Source organism: Cryptomeria japonica, chromosome 10, assembly GCF_030272615.1.
Source record: "Cryptomeria japonica chromosome 10, Sugi_1.0, whole genome shotgun sequence".
Taxonomy (NCBI): Eukaryota; Viridiplantae; Streptophyta; class Pinopsida; order Cupressales; family Cupressaceae; genus Cryptomeria; species Cryptomeria japonica.
The window spans coordinates 762,489,275-762,506,166 of NC_081414.1; the positions used below are offsets into that span (position 1 = coordinate 762,489,275).

The 16,892-nt window shown below is 37.1% G+C and overlaps 1 protein-coding gene across 2 annotated transcripts in view; it reads left to right on the forward strand.

Moving 5' to 3' along the window:
• The first annotated feature begins 4,406 nt into the window (after nucleotides 1-4,406).
• The window catches only part of LOC131026994 (LIMR family protein At5g01460), a 72,437-nt gene continuing 59,951 nt past the window's right edge, over nucleotides 4,407-16,892 (forward strand). The window contains exon 1 of one of the 2 annotated variants that reach the window (XM_057957001.2): nucleotides 4,407-4,562. The gene's annotated coding sequence lies outside the window, so the exon portion shown is untranslated. Of the gene's footprint in view, nucleotides 4,598-16,892 lie in introns of both variants that reach the window. The other variant, XM_057957002.2, reaches the window with a different exon arrangement.

Here is a 16,892-nt window from a genome sequence, read left to right on the forward strand (position 1 = left end):
ATACTTGTCAGTAGGATTCATTGATTGGTTTTTCGACTTGAGCTGACATAGGGAAGATTTTCATGCTATAAATTTGAGTTAGGTCAAGGGGAGGGGATCAAGATTGGTCCCCATTAAGGGGGACCAGGGCGCCACGCCTTGGTCATGTCCTATTTTGGGGCAAGATCACAGTGGCTTTTGAGTGCATTGTTAAGTTGCAAGGTATTTTTGATGTCATGAGCATATTCAGGTCTCTGATCAAGTCGAGAGGCGCAAATACTAAGATGAAGACCCTGGAAATGCAGTTAAAAATTAAGAGGGGTGCAGTTTTAGGACATTACATGAGCAAAGAGAAGGTAGAGAGAGGTTGAGTGAGAGATAGAGAGTGGGAATGGAGAGGAGGGAGAGAGAGGTTGAGTATGAGAGAGAGAGAAAGAGATAGTGTGAGGGGGAGAGGAAGAGAAGAAGAAAGAGAAAGGGGGAGAGGGAAAGAGGAACAAAGAGAGAGAGAGAGAGAGAGAGAGAGAGAGAGAGAGAGAGAGAGAGAGAGAGAGAGAGAGAGAGAGAGAGAGAGAGAGATCAATCATGTGAGAGAGAGAAGGAAGGGATAGGAGGGAGAGATGGATAGATATAGATATATGAATATATGTATGTCTACACATATGAATATACATATGTCTACATATATGAAACTATATATGAATATATGCATGTTTACATACATGTGTGTGTGTGTGTGTGTGAGAGAGAGAGAGAGAGAGAGAGAGAGAGAGAGAGAGAGAGAGAGAGAGAGAGAGAGAGAGAGAGAGATGAGAGAGAGAGAGAGAGAGAGAGAGAGAGAGAGGTTATGAGACAAAAAGAGAGAGGGGGATATAGAGTGAGAGAGTGTGTGTGTGAAGGACAAAGAGAGGGAGAGAGTGTGAGAGAGCATGAGAGGAAGGAAGGGAGAGGAGGGAGAGATAGATAGATATAGATATATGAATATATGTATGTCTACACATATGGATATACAGATGTATACATATATGAAACTATATATGAATATATGCATGTTTACATATATGAATATAAATGAACATAACCCGATCAAGTTTTTAATGAATAAAAAGACCGATCAGGTTTTTAGATAAATAAAATCCAGATCGGGTTATTAAAAAAATAAAAGCCTGATCAAGTTATTTAAAAAATAAAAGCCTAATTCAGTTATGACTTGTAATTAGCCCCAGATATAAAAGCTGAGGCTTGGGGGTTTCATTTGCCTCCTTTTTACGTGTTTTCTTCTTCAAATCTAATTTCTTAACTTCCTCGTCATCAAGTTTACATGTTATCAAGTGAGTATTTGTAAAATTGACACCATAATTTCACATGTCTTCTGGGCTTTCTAATCATATTATTTTTTTAAAAGCTGAACAATATTAACATATTAATTTTTAATTTCTTTTACCAATGTCTCCAAAGTTCTTAGAGGCATACGTGTATCATTTTTTAATAATTTTTGAACCACTTGTCCAAATTTGAAACAAATTATATATTATTGTTATACACTTCATTATTTACACTTAAATAAAAAAAATGATTTTTGATTATTCTGGTGCAAGTTATGTGACACGTACGAGCAGGTACTTGATTTTCAGGATGCATCCACTTTGAAAAATCATTTAAAAAAAATAATTGAACAAAAAAATACACAACTTCTAGTGCTCACTCTTAACTATCTTTCTACCAAAGTTTTTTTCAAAATACTAAATGCAACTATAACTTTTTTTATGTGCACGTCAGACACTATGTTATGTTTTGCTGAAAAAACAAGAACACTTTTGTGCGCGTGAAATATTTGACCCCCTTAACCTTATCCAATTTTGTAAAACTTTCGTAGTTTGGAAACTAGATTTAGAGTACTACAATATTTGTTCTTTGGGTATCTTCAAATTTTGAGTGGACGAGTCTCAAATTGCTCCTCCAAGTTTAGGTTTAACTGATTCCAGAAAAAAAAAGGGGCCACTTATACATCCCTTTTTGTTCACCATCTTGGTGCACTTACCCTTGTATATATAAATATGTTTTAAGAAATGACTACAATACTTTGCATGATTATTGTTTGTGCATATAAATGTATAATTATGTAAAAGATAATAAATTGACATACCTTGGATAACATCTACGTGTAATTTTTTATGCGTATGTATTTACAAATGTTGTTTTTATATGCATGCTACTTATAACACGTTTGCCACATTTCATATGACTATTGTACTTTACCTATGCATATATGACAAAGGTCCATCATACTAATATTAAGTGATTCTTAAATGAATATGTAGGCGTAGTGGTTTATCAACTATTATTAATGACCACAACCATCCATTTGACTATTTCTCGTGTGTGTGTGTGCAAATATCGATATACAATTATTATAACTATAGATATGCATGTTACAACATGCATGAATATTATAATGCATGTTAACTATGAATTAATTATATATTCAAGTACAATGAATGACCCACATGATTATAACAACATACATGATGATATATACTACTATGATAATTATATATATATAGGACTTTTACAATATACATTGAATATTGCTTAAGGATTTGTAAATATGGTAATTTTAAATATGATCCTCTCAACACATATTGACTTACAAATGTATGCATGAATTAATAATACACATGAATGAAATAATTTATGATTATTATGCATAAATTATTTTTGAATAACATTTGTTTAAATGATAGATCATATATATGAAATAATTAAATGAACTTCCAAATAAATCTAAATGAACATTTGTCAAATTTTTAATTATGCAGGTTGGATCCTATAAAGGATGACATGCCCAGTCATTATATTGACTTCTTTTAAAGATGTTAGATTTTTTATGTTCTTTATTTGCTTATTTATTCTATATTATTGGGATGTTTTTAAATTTGCTTTATTCAAGTTTATGGCTAGTCTTTTAGGAAACCAAGTTAAAAACAAAGGGGTATATGAGGCCCTTTATTGCTCTATTGAGAATGGTTGACCACTACACAAGGAGGGAAGGTGATTATTGATTTTCTTTCGTTTTATCCTATTTAGGCTGCTATTTAATAAAAAAAGAATGGTGGGGCTAATGAGGTCATTGAGCAATTTTTTTGAATTAGTACACATCCTAAGAAAGGTAGAAATTGAAATCCAAGATACTTAGAAAAAGAGTCATGAACAGTAGGGAACCATATGACTTAGTAGATAGTGACTTTGAGTATATATATGTGTGTCATAATATTTGACTTTGTTCATAGAAATAAAATTAATATATAACATTAATGTATATGAATAAAACGGAGAAATAAAATAGTGTGGAAATGGGTTACCATCAATCATCAATATTTTTATTTTTTGTTTAATAATATTAGTATGTTGTGAGCAATGTAAATGAGTATACAAATATTTATAGTAAGAAGAGAGAATATTGTGATTGATTAAAGATGTGTGTTCTTAAGAAGAAAGAGAATAAAAAGTTCCATAATCTATAATAGTGCAAGTGAGTGCTTTTGGCTATAACTATGTAGGACTTTTTGCATCTATATTTTGGAGCACACTCTATGATCCATCACAAGGAAGAAGAGAGAATATTGTGATAGATTATAAATTTAGATTTTTAAAAAAGAAAAAGAGAAATTTTTTCATAATCCACAATAGTGAAAATATAATATCTTTAAAGGTTGCTAGTATAGCTTTAAATATAATATCTTTAAAGGTTGCTAGTAATTTTGATCATGAAAAAAAAGCTGTTATAGCTTTGATTTGATGATTCAACTTCTTATTTAAAACATTAAATGTTATTTGTCAAGCCTAAACCATGAACATCATGTTCATTTCTCAACTCTATGTTATGATACAGAAAGGAGACTGAATCAACTTTGTTGTAAATTATGATTTTTTGGTATTTAATTGTATTTGTTATCCTACTTTATAGTAGTGAAATTCATTAATTTATGTGAATATACAAGATTTCAAAAGCAAGGTATAGCTAGACTTTCATAGCAAGGAAAATACTGGAATAAAAAGAATCAAAATTGAAATCAATTTTAAAAGAGAATGTTCAAAAACAAATATAACAACTTACAAAATTAAAAACAAAATATAAACAAAAGATTATGTAAACAAATAAAATGTATAAAGAAAAAGTAGGTGAAATATATATTAAAGAAAAAGTAGGTGAAATATATATTAAAAAAATAAATAAGAAAAAGTAAAAAATAAATCAAATAGATAAAGAAAAAAATACAGGAAAAAAAAAATAAAAATAAAATAATAATACTCAATAAAAACAAATATGAAAAAGAAAATAATATAAAAATCACAATACAACTCTCTTTTAATTTTTAATTTAATTAATAAATGACATAAAATGTCTACTCAGGTAGATTCTGTGTGCTGGATATACACTGGCTATTTCCACTGACGGCCGGATTTGACAATCTATACATTGCAATTAATCCTCGTATCCTTCGAATGCACTTCTTCGAGCTATGCCCTTACCGAAAACGTCAAGGACCCGGGTCGCCCTTGCGGAGGAGAAGACATTCTAGGTATTCTTCAGTCCATTCCTTCTCTCGTATACAATGTAAGTACACCAGGGAAAACGCCTGCTTTTTTGGTCTGTTTCGTTATTTTTTTGTTTTCAATTATTGCTACATTTTTCATTAGAGAACTGAACAAGGTTGGAGCAATTCAATAACCCTTGATTTTTTATTCTTTTGAGCTTTGATCGAAGAAAAGGGCGTTGCCTTTCTTTGTTAGATTATTTGGGGTTTGTTGAGTTTTGATCGAATTTGGTTATTGATGTGATTCGAGGGTTCTGTATTTAGTTGTCTAATTGCTCTCGTATCTTTTATATACATCTAATGGACTTTTGATCTGGGCTATGTGTTCTTTATTTATTTGCTAGATTGTTGTGATATTTCAATAAATTTAACTTGTTTTGATGCGAGGAATGGATTCTTAATTAATTTGCTGAATTGTTTTGGGTTCTTAGTTTGATAGATCTCGGATAAATCATCAGGTTGCCAAAACATGTTCTGTGCAAATATCAGGGATTTTAGATTAGAGTTAGGTGTGTTGATCGTGATAATGGGATGGCATATAACTTCCTTTCGGCGAACTGTTTTGGGTCTGTATGTTTTCTGTTTTAAAATGAATTCTCCAATAATTGCCCAAAATTTTAATTTAATTTCAAATTCAAGTACCTGCCTCGAGATTCTGATTTCAAAATTTTGAAAATGAATTGGCATCTCAAAAACCCACAGGATGGATATTTGATTTCAAATTTAAGTACCTGCCTCAAGATTCTGATTTCAAAATTTTGAAAATGCATTGGCATCTAAAAAACCCACAGGATTGATTTCGATGGAAAGTTTCTTAGGGTGGAGAGGTTGACGTTCCTTGATGTGATTTTACTATTCTAGGTATCAGGTTCTAAGTTGTTGTTGGAAGCTTGTGAAAAGTAGTAGCATGTTAAGGACCTACAGCATGAATTTTGAAGGAAAGCTTCTTCCTTAGGGTGGAGAGTTTGACTATATTTGATGTGCTTAAGATTGTTTTCAAATATTCTAGATACAATATGAATCAAATTGGGAGTGATTGAGTGTTGTGAACTCCATGAGATGGGTCATATAAGAGCTGTCTGCTCATGAGAGATGTGCAAGTGAGGTAAAGGACTACACATAGTTGAGCCCTGAAATGAGAGTTGTACTACGAAAAATCAAAAAGTCTATGGAGTTTATAGAGGTCTACTCCCAAGAGGGGGATGCCAGCTCTAAAAATCAAATGAATTATAATGCGTTCTCCGAGCAGTAGTCAATATGATAGCTCTAAGCAAATTGGGGTTAGCTAACTTTCTAATGTGAAAGGAAATTTTCAGAATCCAGAGAACAACATGTGCTGCTTGTCCTAATATGTTAAACTCTATTCAAGTCTTTGATTTCTATCATGATATCATTTTGATGTTTTTAGTTTGGATTCTTGTAATGTCCCTTTTTGAGATATTCCTGATTTTTGCCCTAAAACAGCAATTCCAACTTAGGATGAAAATCGCAATATATTTATAAATATAATTTTATCAAAAAATGAAGAAATTTTATTATAATATTCAACTTATGATTCTATGAAGTATGAATAATTCAGAAGATAGAACTTATCTTGATTTTGTGCAATAGTTCTCCTTCAGATTGTTTTGTCGAAGATCAATAATAATTAGATCAATAAATTATAGCACAATGCTGAATTGATCAAATCATGAATTCTTTGTAAATACCTTGCAAATCTGTTGAGTTAAAAGACCTGTCCTGAAATATCCCCAACTAGGAAGAGTACAAAAGAAATAAAATCTTCTAATCATAATTCCTTCCAATTCCACACTCCTCACAATCAATCTCAGAAATTGCAGTGCTACTATTACTTATGTTTCAAGCTACAGAACTTCCTGTATCATGCATTCAGTTATAGTTGCAATCACAATACTTATTGCATAGATTGATCAGAAAGATTTCATACATGGAGGATTGGATTTTCTCAGAATAATATGTAATTTTCTTCTCAATTCATCAACAGCAACACACAGAAACGAGGGACAACAGATATTCAGGAAGTAATTACATATTCTGCAATGTTCATTATGGAAAGACAAGGCTGTTCACTATGTAATCATTGATTTGCTAAACTGCAGAAATAGATTGCACCTCATAAGAGCCTCCGTCCAACACCCCTGCAAAGGAAGAGCGATATATGAAGAAGAAATGCTTGTGTTAAAGAGGTGCTAGGCATTTATTCCATTCCATTCAGTCGACCTCTCCAGAACTGTCCTCTGATCCGAACTGAATCCTCCTTGATCACTCTGTCAACTAAGTAGCACATGGCAGAACCATCACTTGAGGAGATACGACTCCCGCTATCACAGTAAGCCTCAGAAAAGTGTAAACCTCCATATGCTGTGCCAAAATGAATGCTTGTGGAAGTGTGAATCGGATTACACCAGTTAGTCTTCAATCCCCTGTGCAAGCTTCAATGGCAGATAGAGGATGCTGAAATCAGTTCCAAACTGGTTCTTGCCACCAAAGCTATAGAGTTAATCGTTCTTCAATGAGTGCCAAAGGATTCGCATTCCAATCCTCAACTCTACACGTGGTAGGAGTCATATGATAGGCTTCAATATTGGCGATGAAAGCATTACCAGCGATACTAAGTTTTGTGGCTGGAAAGAGAGGCACAATCAACTTGGATACTCCAAAAATTTAAATTTGTATCAACCTTTAATTCCAATGTTATGACCAAGGAATATAATATTAGCCTTCATATCAATTAATCGATTCCTTCTTAAAGCTATGGCTAAATAAAAACCCACAACCTTTGTGACTTACAATATTAAAGTCGTGCTCAACAAAGATTTCGTACTCATAAAATTACGGCACTATTATTTTCTGAATAATGATATTTTCACCCCCAGAATATAATTTATTTTGCAAATATTTCTGCTTCTGAAATAAACCCTTAAAAATTTGTCTCGAATGGAGAGACTTCATAAATTTGGCCCAGCTGTGAACTCCGTTGCGAATTCACTCCCTTGAAGAGTTTGATTTCTGTCCAACCCTTCTACCAACTCTTGAAGGTTTTTGTCTCCAGAAATCATATGTCGTTTATCAAATCCAAAAGAATAAGCAATTCATCATGAGGAACCCCTTATAAAGGTCTTTAGGAAGCATCTAGAAGATGGGCCGACTTGGAGAAATATAATTAATAAAGTGTCATAATAATAATTTATTATTTTATTGTTATTAAATTAATTAATATTTAGTCATTATTTGAATTTTTTATTTATTTTTGACAACTTAATAAAAATTAATTTAATAAATCATCACTTTAAAAACTGGGGACATTACAGTCCTCCCAGCCCAAACATTGCTTGTCCTTGAGCAATTCTCTACTGTACTACTAGGGTCCCAAACTAGCCATATGAAAAACACTGTATCATTCCATTGCTCCACTCTGAGGCAACCCGCAGTATTGAACCCTGAAACTCTGTTATTCTGAACCTTTCCCACTATCAAGCTGATTAATGGATTCCAAATCAGCACGCTGTCCCATTCATCAAAATGAGGAGATAGAAGTGCCTCAAGAAGCTATCAACAACAAATAACTCTCCAACTCCACATGATCTTTAATTGATGTGCAGAATACCCATCCTAGGTGCACAAAAAACATATCAGCCCACCCCAGGCTGCTAATGCAAACCTGAACAGCACCCATAAATCTGAAAATCAGACTCATGATGGTGTAAGAAGTGCTTCTAATGATCAACGATGATATTGTCTCATCGTCATGCCAACTTCCAATGATAAAGAGATGATCCATGTTTCTCCAAAACACCCAAACAGCTGCTCCCTTAAAAGTGCTTCCAAGAAAATCCATGTTCGATGGAGAACAATCATCACTCAATAATGTATGTAATAGTAACCCATGAATTAAGGTTGGGACACTTCTGCCCTTATGCTCATGTTTATACCATAAATCATAACCCAGCTGAAACACAAACATTTGCAACTCAAAACCAAGTATCTTCATGACAACTTCTCTATAACTTGGTTCATAGACCAGCTGTGTCTCCACTTCTCCAAGTGCATACCAACCAAGAGCAAGTATCTCCATGAAATGTGTCACAAGTCTTGGAGTTATGGTAGTCTTAGACTTCATCAAAGAATCACCAATGCCCCCATCCAAGTACACTCCTTCATAGGCTGGCCCCAAAACAGTAAGTTCTACCATGTGAGCTTCTAAAAGAGATAACTTCTCAAACTATCCACAAATGACCATGAGCTATGTAGGTGCTTCACGAGATATACTTGGTTGCAAATTTGGACTATTTAGCACCATTAAAGCCTGATTTATAACCCCATTTGTGCAAGTATTCTAGTTATGAGGCTGGCTACTGTTACATAGGTAATTGGTAAAAACTGAATGAATTAATCAAATGATCAAACGATCATTTATAGATTACAAAGAGATCGATGTTTCTAATAAGAAACAAAGGATAACGAATACAAAATTAGAAACTACTAATATTTACAATATAATACAATATTTACCATTAAATAACGGAATAAAGATATTATTCTAATACCCTCCCTTAATGGTCAATCTGTCTACTACACCAAGTAGCCCCCTGAACTTAACAAACTTATCCAGATGTAGGGACTTGGTGAGGATATTTGCAGTCTGGTCCTGTTGATGTGTCTTTTGTACACGACCAAACACAGAATAAAATACCTAAAGGTACCTTATCCTCTCTTGAATAAAGCTCTCGAATGCTGAAGATATCGCAGAAGGATCAATCGGAGAAGCTTCAAGGTTCTGTTATGTAGGATCTCTACTCGTGGATAAGCTCTTCGTGGTATGATGTGATTTTGCTGGAATCACAAGGGGACTTACACTTGATGACCTGAACGTCTGATTTGCTGGAGGAAGACAAACAAATGGTAAAAGATGCAGGGTTCAGGAAGTCTACTCTACTGCCTAGAATACGAGAAGATGGATGAATGACTAGGTGGAGTCCTACTGGGCTGGGTCTCACCATCAGGCTTGAACAATCCGACACCAACTCAGTGCGATCTTCTAAGGGATGCTTCCAATACGTTCAAATCGTACACCATCAGACACTGATCACCATTCAAGATAATGCATGAACAATAGACGTGTAACGACTTAAGATTAAGCTCATTTTATGCCAGTTGACCATGCAGGGCGCACTTACAATCAGTAAGAAGCTAGTGGTATGGACTAGACGAATTCCACACAGGTGCATTCAACAATTTTCTTCATTCAATCTAATCATTTACCATCTACAATGAAGGTTGAACAAGAGACCATGCGTATTGTAAAGAAATGACACATTTCACCATATCTTCAATGAAAAAGGGGTTCATTTACAATCAAGGCAACGATTTCTTGCCTCCTCTTCCTACTTTACTCTAATTTCTATTCTATTCACTATTGATCATTAGCTATTCTAACCTCTATGAACTAACTCTTAACCTTTACAAAATGAAGAGCTTGAGCCTTTTATAATGCTCTCAATACAATTCAATGGCTCCGATCAATTTGAGATCAATGGCTGAGATTTTACAATGAAAACCCTAATTTGGGTTTGTTACAACAAACTCAATTCTGACCAATGAAATAATTGCATTATTTGGACACATGTCTTCTTTGGAATATTCGACCAATGGATAACCGGGGTAGGTACATCGAAGTTAGTGTCATATTTGATGAGTCGAGTACATTGAATCTGGACATGCTGAGGTGGACCAATCCGACTGGAGGAGTGATGACTGGGATGCCACCTTGTCTGACACTTGTAACTTGGTAGCTGTTCAATTTGATGATGCTGAGAAGCTAACTTCAATTAACTCTTCTGAAACTATCTGCTTCTTCAACGAACCCTTGCTTTGACCTCATTTATCTTCGATGTGCTGGATGGATGGTGTACCTTTCCTTGAAATGCTGGCAACGCCTTTCGTTGTCATCTTGTGGTCCCTTAGTGTGGCAAAGTGAAGGTTCTGAAGGTAGCTGACAATTCCTTTAACACCTTGAGTCTTCCCTTTTGCTTGTGGAATGTCCTTGACGATGATGGACTGGTATTCGTCGTCCTTGCCCTGGTCTGTCTTCTTCTATCTGCAAAACAAACCAAAAGATGATTAAGGACACATAATAAATTCATTTTAACATAGCATTTTCTACCTTAAATCATCAACAAGAAGACATCAAAATGAAGTTTGCTCAAGATTCTTTCCAGGGACAGGCCCTATAAGAATTTCGCCCTGGACCCTATGGAAGGGTCAGGAGCGAAATTTGCATTTTAGGACAAAATCTATCATGCCTCTCACTTCAACTCACCTCCAAGGCAAGCATATACTAGTCCTCTCTCTTTTAAAGCCTAGGAATCCACAACATGACCTTCATCATGAGCAAATTATGTGAAATTGAGGATTTCGCCCTGGACCCTTTGGAAGGGTCAGGAGTGAAATTCTTGATTTTGCTTGTTCTCCTTCGCCAAGGTCTATCTGTTTTCACTTTCTATACTTGGATTTTCATCCTTGGATCCCTCTCCCATGCTTGCAACATCTTGTTTGACTTCAAAATGACCAGAAAAGAGAATTTCGCTAGAAATCATGGCCAGGGACAGGACCTATAATGGATTTCGCCCTAGACCCTTTGGAAGGGTTAGGAGCGAATTTCTTCCTCTAGCCCAAAATCATCATTTTTGGAGACAACAATCTATTCAAGGGCAATCTCAAGGGCATCCCTCACCTTGGTCTAGGCATGGCTTGGCACAAATTTTGGAGGATAGGATGGGTTTTAGGATTTTCGCTCTGGACCCTTTGGAAGGGTTAGGAGCGAAAATCACTTTTTAGGACAAATTCTACCATGCCTCTCACTTCAACTCACCTCCAAGGTCAAGGAAACTTTGCTTCATTCTTCCCTAACCCATAAAAACCAAAAGCTTGACATGATTTGCAAGGAAGATAGGTGGTTGTAGAATTTTCGCTCTGGACCCTTTGGAAGGGTTAGGAGCAAAATTCACTATTTGCCTCAATTTCTTCAATTTCAATGATTTCCTAGCACTTGAAGTCATTCCTAAGGATCTCTTCCATCTCAATTCACTTTAGTCTGCAATTGCCTTGGCATAAAATTGGGAAAAAAGGTGGTTTTGAGAAAATTCGCTCTGGACCCTTTGGAAGGGTCAGGAGCAAATTTCTCATTCTTGACTTGATCCTTCATCTTTTCAACTCCAATCCTCTCTAGAAGGTAACTAAACATCATTCTTCACCCAAGGGACAAGGTTTGTGGTCTAAGCAAGGTCAAAAAATAGGTTTGTAAAGAATTTCGCTCTGGACCCTTTGGAAGGGTCAGGAGCGAAATTCACCCTCTTGGCTAAAATCCTTCACTTTTCAATGCTTTCAAACATTTCCAAAGGCAAAACATGTCCATTCTTCCTTTCAAGATGCCTTGCAAATCAAAATTTGGTCAAACAAGGAAGGGAATGAGGTCTAGGTGGATTTTCGCTCTAGACCCTTTGGAAGGGTCAGGAGCGAAAATCATGATTTGGGCTTGATTGTTCATTTTTCAAACTTCAATCTTGTTTTGGGAGCAAACATAGATCATTCTCTACCTAAGGAACAAGGTTTCAAACCCAAACAAGGGAGAAAATGAAGTTTATAATGAATTTCGCTTTGGACCCTTTGGAAGGGTCAGGAGCGAAACTCACCCTTTGGGCAAAGTCCTCATCTTTCAAAACGTCTAACTCCCTCTCAAGGCAAGAACACACCAATTCATCCTCCATCATGCCAAGGCCTAGCCAAAACAGGGAAGAAAATAATAGCTACAAGGATTTTCGCTCTGGACCCTTTGGAAGGGTCAGGAGCGAAAATCATGTTTTGAGCTTGATTCTTGACTTTTCCAACTCCAATCCTCTTTGGGAGGCAAACATAGATCCTTCCTCTTGCATCTCCACCAAGATCCTAACTTTGGCTAAGGGAGAAATGAGTGTTTTCAAGAATTTCGCTCTGGACCCTTTGGAAGGGTCAGGAGCGAAATTCACCTTTTAGGCTAGAATCCTTCATTTTTTCACCTCCAGTCACTCCCTAAGGATAGAACATTCAAAACACCTCCAAACATGCCTTAGAAACTAAGAACTTGGCTTAGACAAGGAAGAAATTGAGGTCTCCAAGGATTTTCGCTTTGGACCCTTTGGAAGGGTCAGGAGCGAAAATCACTTCCCAGGTTGATTTTCATCTTCCTTTCAACTCATTCTCATACAAACTTGGTCAGTTCAACTTCCTTTCATCGCAATCAAGACAAACCTACATCCAACTGGGTCTAGGCAAGGTCAAACTAGGTTTTAAGGCTAAAGGAAGGCAAAAAAGGAAGATTTCGCTCTGGACCCTTTGGAAGGGTCAGGAGCGAAATTCTTCATTTGGGCTAAAATCTTTCATCTCCTCCACCTCAAGTCACTCCCTAAGGCTAGAATATGTCAAACACTTCCATACTTGCCTTAAAAACTAGGAATTTGGTCTTGACAAGTGATAAATTGAGATGTATAAGGATTTTCGCTTTGGACCCTTTGGAAGGCTCAGGAGCGAAATTCCTAATCTTGGCCAAAATCCTTCACATTTTTACATTCCATCACCTCAAAACTAGAACGTTGGTCAAAACAAGGGAGAAAATAAGGTTTATGAGGGTTTTCACTCTGGACCCTTTGGAAGGGTCAGAAGCGAAATCCCTACTTTAGGCTAATTTCCATCATTTTGTAGTCTTAAACCTCCTCTCCAAGGCAAACATGCATCCAAACCTCCTCAACTATACCTCAAAAATCCAAAACTTGGCCAGAGCAAAATAGAAGAAAAGGTGAATTTCGCTCTGGACCCTTTGGAAGGGTTAGGAGCAAAATTCATACTTTGGTCATAAATCCTTCATTCTTTCGCATTCTATCACCTCAAAAGGTAAAGACATGTTATTTCCTTTCCAAATACGCCCAAGGAACAAGGTTGGTAGTCAAAACAAGGGAGCAAATGAGGCTTATGAAGAATTTCGCTCTGGACCCTTTGGAAGGGTCAGGAGTGAAATTCACAATTTTGGACAAGATCCTCACTTTACAACACTTTCAATCACTCCCTAAAGCAAGGACATATCAACCTACCCCCACCATGCCCAAAGAACAAGACTTTCAGTGCAAACAAGGAAGAAAAAGGGGGACCTCTAAGAATTTCGCTCTAGACCCTTTGGAAGGGTCAAGAGCGAAATTCTAATTTTAGCTCAATTCCTTCACTTTTGGTGATCATAAGCAACTCAGAGCCATGCCTAAGGACTTCTTCGATCTCGATCTACACTTGGCTAGACACAAAATTAAGAGGAAAAGATGGATTTTAGGAATTTCGCTCTGGACCCTTTGGAAGGGTCAGGATCGAAATTGTCAATTTGAGCTAATCTTTCACTTGCTTCCTCCTTTTCATGCCTTGGACACACTTTGCTAGGCTTCCTTCCATCTTGATCATGCAAATCTACCCTTTAGGTCGACATCTAGCCCAAGAATTTGGTGAAAAATAGGGTTTTACATGAATTTCGCTCTGGATCCTTTGGAAGGGTCAGGAGCAAAAATCATGTTCTAGGCTTGATTCTCCTTCAAACTTACTTGACTTTGCCTTGGACATGATCCTAGACAGATTTCCTTCCATGTCTTTCGCCAATTTTCTCAACCACTCACTCACTTCCTCGAACTCAAACAAGACACAACCAACAAAACCGAGCCTAAGGAAGACCTTGAAAGAAACCCTAACTTGGATCATCTACTGACTCATCCTAGCTCAAGCAGAGCTTGCTATCCAGCGATCCCCTTGACAACACTCATCATTCAAAGGCTAACAAACACAACTCTAAAAGACCTAGAAACAAACTGTAGAAAGCAAAAAGGTAGGGGTCCCCATTTATAATGGGGCGATGTGTGAATATGTCACAATAGGTCCTCAATAGGAACATATTGCAAATCCACGGATCCATCTGGAACTAGCTTGCGGATAAAGTGACATTGAAGCTCAACATGCTTGGATCGCTCATGGAAGACTGGATTTTTGGTGAGTTTCAACACCCCTTGATTGTCACAAAAGAGGGGTGTAGGACTTGCTTGAGACAGCTGGATGTCTGAAAGCATCCTTCGAAGCCAAACTGCCTCAGAAGATGCTTTGACTGCTCCTCAATATTTAGCTTCTATCGAAGAAAGAGCTATGGTCTACTGCTTCTTACTGGTCCAAGTGACAACACGTGTGCCCAAATTGAAGACATACTCGAATGTGGACTTTTCGTCATCAACAGAGCCTACCCAATCGGAATCTGTGAAACCAATGAGTCTGGGATCTTTGGTTTGTCCATAAAGGATACCAAAGTCTGAAGTGCCCTTGACATAGTGCAGGATCCAATTCGCTGCAGCCTAATGATCTGATGTAGGAGCTGCCATGAAGCGGGATATGTAATTCACTGCATAGCTCAGATCAGGTCTAGTGGAGGTGAGATATATTAAACTGCCTACTAGTTGCTTGAAATTGGATTCATTCTCAATTAGAGAACCAGATTTGGCCAACAACTTCAAGCCTTTCTCCATAGGTTTAGATGGATTGAGAGATTTCGATGCCATGAGACTGTTGCCAAACTTTAGAATTTGTTTAGCAAAGCCTGGGCATATTTGGATTGAGAGATTTAGATGCCATGAGACTGTTGCCAAACTTCAACACCTAGGCAGTAGTGCAGAAGCCCAAGGTCGGTCATGTCAAAAGACTAGCATAAATTCTGTTTGATTCCCTGAATCAAAGATGCCAAATTGCCAGTGATGATCAGATCATCAACATAAATAACCAAAATGATGATATCATTGCCAGTAGTCTTGACATACAAATTTGAGTCAAAAGAACTCCTCTGGAAACCTTGATTTGTGAGGTACTTATCAATTTTCATGTACCATGCCTGAGGAGCATGTTTCAGGCCATAGAGTGCTTTCACCAGTTTGAGCACTTGGTGTTCTTTTTTGGCAACCTTGAATGAAGGAGGTTGCATCATGTAGACCTCTTCCATTCAGGAAGGCACTCTTGACGTCCATTTGATGGACCTTCCAGCCACACTGAGCTGCTATGGCTAGGACTAATTTGATGGTTCTCATCTTTGCTGTTGGAGCAAATGTCTCCTCGTAATCAATTCCTTCACGTTGGGAGAAGCCTTTGGCAACTAGACGAGCCTTGTACTTATCCAAAGTACCATCAACCTTGTATTTGACCTTATAGACCCATTTGCATCCAATGGGTTTCTTCCCTGGAGGAAGATCTGACAGAACCCAAGTGTTATTTTTCAGCGAGCTTTGGTGCTCATTTGCCATAGCTTGTTCCCACTCAAGTATCCCTTTCGTCTTTGTGTATGTCTGAGGTTCATACACTGTGAATGTTGGCCATGAGAGCAAAATTGACATAATTAGGATGTTTGCTCGTCTTCTGAGCAGTTCTACCCTCGATGAGCTCATCATCATGAAGATCAACAATTTTCTTAGCCCATCACTTAGACCAGAGAGTAGAAGTGCCAACATCAGATGTAGGAGGTGCAACAGGATCGGGTTCATCAAATAGAAGATCGGAGGAATCTTGAGGAAAGTTAGGTGGTGCAGTTGCGTGTTTAGGTGATCTTGCAGGAGAAGGAACTGGTGTAGGTGCAAGAACTGGAACAACTAGAATCCTCCCATTAGGTGGATCTAATGGAAGATGAACACCCAAGTCTTAAGCCTTCAATGGCTGATCCTTTGAATCCACAACGGGAGGAGAGAGCTGAAATAGCCCTCGTTACTCATCAAAAACCACATCACGGCTGAAGATGAGACGATCTATCTCAATGTCAACCAATCGGTAGGCTTTGTGAGTATCGCTATAGCCGGTGAGCACGAGTTTTTGGCTCTTGGCATCCAACTTGGTGCGTTTAGCATCAGGGATCCAAACAAAAGTAGTGGAACCAAAAACTTTCAAATGATTGATTCTAGGCTTGCGGCCTGATCAAGCCTCTTCTAGAGTCTTCTTCTTCATAGCTACAGTAGGAGATCAATTCAAAAGATAGACTGCAATGTTAATTGCTTCAGCCCAAAACTTCTTCGGAACACTCTTGTGTTCAAGCATGGACCGGCCCATTTTGGTAATCGCACAGTTTCTCCGCTTAACGACACCGTTTTGTTGAGGGGTGTAAGGTGTAGTGAGTTGATGCTTTATGTCATGTTGTTCACAGAGATGGGAGAAGGCAGAAGAACAAAATTCTCCCCCATTATCAGACCGAAGAGTAACAATAGGTTG